Below are 6,128 nucleotides of genomic sequence, written 5' to 3' on the forward strand. Positions count from 1 at the left end.
TTTTACTTGTTTTCTACCTTGTTTGTTTAAACTTAAAATATATGTTTAGAACTTGCACCGTGTATGAACAATTTTGCATCTCAACAGGTAATGACATGTACCATATATTTAATTGGATCATGAAAGTTTAATTGCTTTGTGCATAATTATGACCTAGACCTTCTCGTTTCCCCTCTTTCTTGTCAGATACAAATTTTCAGCTCAATTAGTTACATCATTTTCCTTATTACTCACTGTTTATTGAAAGTAAATACTTAGAATATGCTTCTTGTATTAATCAACAGGTAATGACATATATGAAATACTATTAGTCCATGCAGGATTTGTTTAAATTTAAGCTCAATCATTGGTTGATTATTGTTAATCAAAAGTGTAATCAGAGGCTTGGGTTTACTTGTTTCCCTTTCCACTAGTTGAACAGGGAATCTGCGTAAGCATCTTTCTTCAAAGCCAAAATAGGTGAAACAAAGAAGCTCATGTCACAAGAGTCAACCATGATTACCCCCAGTACCAATGTTGTAGGCAACGAAACTAAGGATTCGAACCCTCCTCATCCACCTTTGAATGAAAGAATTATTTCATCCATGTCTCGAAGGTCTATTGTTGCACATCCTTGGCATGATCTTGAGATTGGTAAGGTCCATCTGCTTTTTGCTCATTTCTGTTTATATGAACATCTAATTAATACTCTAGCTGAGATACTTGCACATTAAGATGTTTACATATACAGTCTTATTTTAGTAGCATTCAATTATAGGGTAATGTTGGATGGTGTGGATAATGTCACAGTTGTGTATGCTAATGATAACTCAATGTTTGCTTGCTACAATTCATATGTATGAATAAGTTGAAGGCTAGGAGTATTTACACTACATGTGTACCTTTATCTTCTAATTGTAAATACTTTAGTTGCCAATAAACAACTTTTATTGCAAATCTATATGGCATTCCTAGAATCTAACTCTCTTCTGTTATCCCCTGATTTCCAATAATTGTTTGGTTTAAAAAAACTATGGGTGTTATTTGTCTTGTGGTATCTTAACGTATTCTTTTCAGACCAGGATGGAAGTGCATTTTAATGTTGTTTCTCATGTACCTATAAGACATGAATTATTGGTAATTTATAGTTTTGCTTTGTTTTTATATTTGGATACATTATTTTAACCCCTTTATGTTGAACATCTGGATGCAAGGCCTGGAGATCCCGCAGTTTTTAATTGTGTAGGTACATATTGCATTGTGTAACTTCATTCTTTCTTTCTTTACTCTTTGGGGTTGTATGCCTTGCTCTGGTTAAAATTCTTTGGCAGATGTTATTATTGAATAAATGATTATCTAAAAAAATCTACTTGAAAATATGCTCCACAAACATGTTGTTTGTGGCTGGATAACCTTCCCATCATTCAATGTTTAAGTTGTTACTTGATCCTAGTGGTAGCCGCAGTTATTTGCATACTTCTTGACCTATAAAATATTTCCTAGGATTTAATTAAACAATTGAACTTTAGCACCAAACTTTCATTGTAAATATTCATTAAGAAATTGATATTGAAAGGTTGATGTTTGATCACTGGCTAAATATTTTATGTTCTTTGATATTTAGGAGACTAAAATGTTTTCTTTGATACTCTAGGTTGTGTAAATTAGTAAGGGAAGTAAAGTGAAGTATGAACTGGACAAAAAGATTGCTTTGATCAAGGTAAGCTTGTTTGCTTTATGAGTTGAAAAGTTAGGTTCTTCTAGTTGCTCCTTTCTTTACATTATTTCTATGTGTATACTCTATTCCATCTTGGGGTTACTAATTTATATGTAGGTTGATCAGATTTTGTACTCATTAGTTGTTTATCCTCATAATTATGGGTTCATTCCATGAACACTGTGTGTGGATAATGATCCATTGGATGTATTGGTACTCATGCAGGTAACACAACTTCCATTAGTAATACGTATCACTCATTTTTGCCTCTCTCTCATGTATTGCTTGAGACCTTTAGTATGTAGATCATTTGATGTTTCTCAATTGCTTTTAGGTTGATTTTATCCATTCCCACAAATATTCATATGCATTGTGTTATTGAAATACAAGTGTCGACTTTTAGATATCTATGATTAAAAAATTTACATTTTGTGAAAATCAATAGGAACCTGTTTTGCCAGGATGTTTTCTCCATGCTGGAGCAATCGGTCTGATGCCTATGATTGGTTAGGCGTGTATCTATAATTTGGTATAGTGGAAATAATCCTTGGGTACTTTTAGTATGTCAAGTTTCTCACAGGCTGGCCTAACTAAAATTGTTTATATACTATAACCTGAATACCATGAACAGGGAGAAAAGGATGACAAGATAATTTTTTTTTGTGTTGATGATCTCGAGTTTCGTCATTACAAGGACATATCAGATCTTGCCCCTCATCGTTTACAAGAGATGTAGTGCTTCTTTGAAGATTGTATCCTTTGCTTAACAAGAATGCTACTATACTAAATGCATTCTTTTTCTATAATAATACCATTAATAGTTAAATTTTTGTAAGCTATAAGCCTTGATCAAAGCTATCTATTTTTCGACACCTTCTATCTTGAGTTTTTCTTGACAACATATAGACAAGAAAAATGAAAACAAAGAAGTTGTTGTGGATGCATTCCTTCCTGCATCAACTGCTATTGAAGTTATAACACTCAATATAAATGAGCTCAATGCTTTAAGTTTTAGTGGTTATGAATATGGTATATATATAATTGATACTTTTTAGCTTGATAAGACTAAGTTCCTGAGGTTTGACTTGTGATTTTACAGGGACCTGTATGCAACATACATTGTGGAGAGTCTACTAAGATGAGGTGTACTTGAACTTCCATTCTGAAGAAATTCAAGTAAAGTTAATATCGAATTCAAGTTAAGTACTAATCCAATTAAAAATATAATGATTAAATACAAAATAGATATTTTTCCAGCCTGAGTATGGTAATACATAGTATTACCTATACATTGTAATGTTTTTGACATGTCTGATAGGTTCCTTTTATCTTCTGAGAAGGACTTAGCTTATGGGGGCATGCAGTCTATTTATTTGATTTTGTATTGACTGAGTACAATATTTTTTATGTTACAAAGGTGAAATTAATGCAATATAATGTACTTGCTTCGTTGAACGGTGCCTTGCCAGTAAAGGCTAAAAGAATGTTACATATATTTGGATATTTGGTTTAAACTTTTTTCTTTTTGTGAGAACTTTGGCATTAGACAGTTTAGATAACCGAAAGACAACTAAGAGGGGGGGGGGGTGAATCAATTTTTACAGATTATAGGAACATTCATCAATTAAAACTTTAATACCAGAATAACAGTTAATCCGATTAAGTATAAACAATAATCACAGAATAAACACCATCCACGCAACACCAAGATTTATACGTGGAAAAATCGATAAAGGGAAAAACCACAGTGGGAAGCCTACCCATAGTTAGATAATACTTTTACAGTAAGTATGTGAGTTATAATGAAGGGGCATGCACTTGCAGGAAGGCCAACAGCCTAGAGTGTACTGCTCACTGTGAATAACTATTGGTGCATTACAATCCACCTTTATATCCTTCAAAATTTGCTTCATCCATAAAAATTGTGTATAGTTAGTAGCAGCAACAACATACTCAACTTCAGTAGTCGATAAAAAAGTACATGATTGTTTCTTGCTGATCCATGAAACCAACTTCTTTCCAAGAAAGGAAGCTCCACCTGAAGTGATTTTCCAGTCATCAACATCTCTAGCCCAATCACCATATGTCTATGCACATAAAGTGAAGTTATCATCCTTAGGGTACCATAAGCCATATTCTAATGTACCTTACAAGTATCTAAAAATCCTTTTCACTGCCATCTCATGATTTTCTCTAGGATCACTTTGAAATCTTGAAACAATACAAACATCATTCATAATGTCAGGCCTAAGATCTAATTCAAATAAAGAAGACCTCCAATCATAGATTTATATCTTGTAGGATTTACCAGTGCAAAATCATCTTTTCTTGTTAATTTCTCACTTGTAACCATAGGTTTACTTACTGTTTTAGAATCTCCCATACCAAATTTCTTCAACAATTCCTTAGCATATTTAGTTTGATAGATAAAAATGCCTATGTCAGTCTGAGTAGTCTGCAAACCTAAGAAAAATTTCATCTCACCAATCATAGACATCTCAAATTCTTTCTCCATATTCATAGAAAATTCTATGGATAACTTATCTTCACCTCCAAAAATAATGTCATCAACAAATACTTCAATAATCAGTATATCATCATCAGTGATTTTATAATATAAATTACTGTCAGTACTACCCTTAGTAAAACCAAGCTTCAAAAGATATTTATCCAACCTTGTATACCAAGCTCTAGGTGCTTGTTTCAATCCATATAAAGCTTTCCTTAACCTGGAAACCATATCTGTATCATCTGATAGTGAAAAACCATTAGTTTGCTCAATATAAACTTCCTCATCAAGATCCCCATTCAAGAATGCACATTTTGTTGGCATATGGACACTCCAATGAGACATTGTATGTGATTGAAGGTTTTGTCATTGATGGCAACCTCGCAATCCTATGGCACCGGCAAGACATTATACCGGCAAAAGCATTACACAGGCAACCTTGCAATCCTATGGCACCAACAAGACATTATACCGGCAAAGCATTATTCAAACAAGGTAGTGCACTGGCATCAGCAAGATCAATCTACACCAGCACCGGCATAGAAGATGTGCATCGACACAGAAGAAAAGATGTATACCGGCACAGAGGCCGACAGGATTTTTGATATGTAATATTTTGTTTATTATTGTAAGCTGACTTGGAAAATTGTAAAAATGACTCTTGTATATAAAAGAGATCATTGTAGTCATTTGTGGGATATGGATAGGAAGCATAAAGAAAATTATAAGGTAGACCTAATATGCGAATTGTAGGTCAAGGGTATATGTAAAGAACTGAGCAAGAACCGGTACTGAATCAGGCATTGAAGATGCTATTGTAAAGCAGTACAGATCATTGGATTTGCATAATCCTCATTGTAAGTCAATGTGACTTCTTATTGAGTAGTGTGCTCTAGGCAGTTGGCCTTCCTGCATGTGTAGGCCCCTATTGTAAGTAATATTCTCTTATTGGCCAGTAAGTGAATATTATGGGTCACAAATCCCACCGAGGTTTTTCCCACACCGGGTTTCCTCGTTAAACATCTTGTGTTATGGTGTTCTTTTCATGTGGATGTTTTTGATTCTGTTATTTACATTAGTTCTTGCACACTGGTATACTGTTACTTTATGTTCTGCATGTTCTATTTCAAGAAAATCTCATTACCGGTCAGATACTGATTCACCCCCCCCCCTCTCAGTATCTGTGGGAACCCTAACACATTTAACATCCATATGATAAACCTTGTAGTTTTTATAAGCAACATAGGCAAGAAATAATCTTACAGCTTCAATCCTAGCTACATGTGGAAAAATCTCTCCATAATAAATTCCTTCTTTTTGAGAATATCCTTTACAAACCAATCTAGCCTTGTTATTATAACTTGACCATCCTCATTCAATTTATTCTTAAAAACCCATTTAGTTCTAATAACATTTTTATTTTTAGGTTGGGGAACCAAGGTCCATGTGTTATTTTTCTCAATCTGATCTAATTCTTCTTCCATAGCTTTCAACTAATGTTCATCTTTACATGCCTCAATTACTGATACCGGTTCAACTTGTGAAATTAAAACATACCTCATTAGTTGTTAGTCTTCTTCTTGTCGTCACTCCATTTCTCTTATCCCCAATGATTTGATCTTCATAATGATATAGTCTCACATACCTAGGAGTCTTTTGACTCTCTATTCCTCTTCCCTGTTCTTCAGTTACTATAGAGTTCTTTGATGTTGCCAGAGTAACTAGTTCAACTCTTTGTTCTGGTAAAGGTACTATTGATTCAGATATATGCTTTGCTTTCATTAGAATAACTAGGAAATATGCCTTCATCACATCTAGTATCAAATTTCCCAATAATATCATCTCTCCTGATATAATATTTACTACCAAAAATTCTAAAATTCTTAACTGTAGGTGTATTGCCAAACCATAATTCATAAGGTG

At 33.6% G+C, this 6,128-nt stretch overlaps 1 pseudogene; it reads left to right on the forward strand.

The window, feature by feature from the left end:
• Positions 1–494: 494 nt before the first annotated feature.
• On the forward strand, positions 495–2,838 carry LOC131077622 (soluble inorganic pyrophosphatase-like; annotated as a pseudogene).
• The last annotated feature ends 3,290 nt before the right edge of the window (positions 2,839–6,128 follow it).

This window comes from Cryptomeria japonica, chromosome 1, assembly GCF_030272615.1.
Source record: "Cryptomeria japonica chromosome 1, Sugi_1.0, whole genome shotgun sequence".
Classification (NCBI taxonomy): Eukaryota; Viridiplantae; Streptophyta; class Pinopsida; order Cupressales; family Cupressaceae; genus Cryptomeria; species Cryptomeria japonica.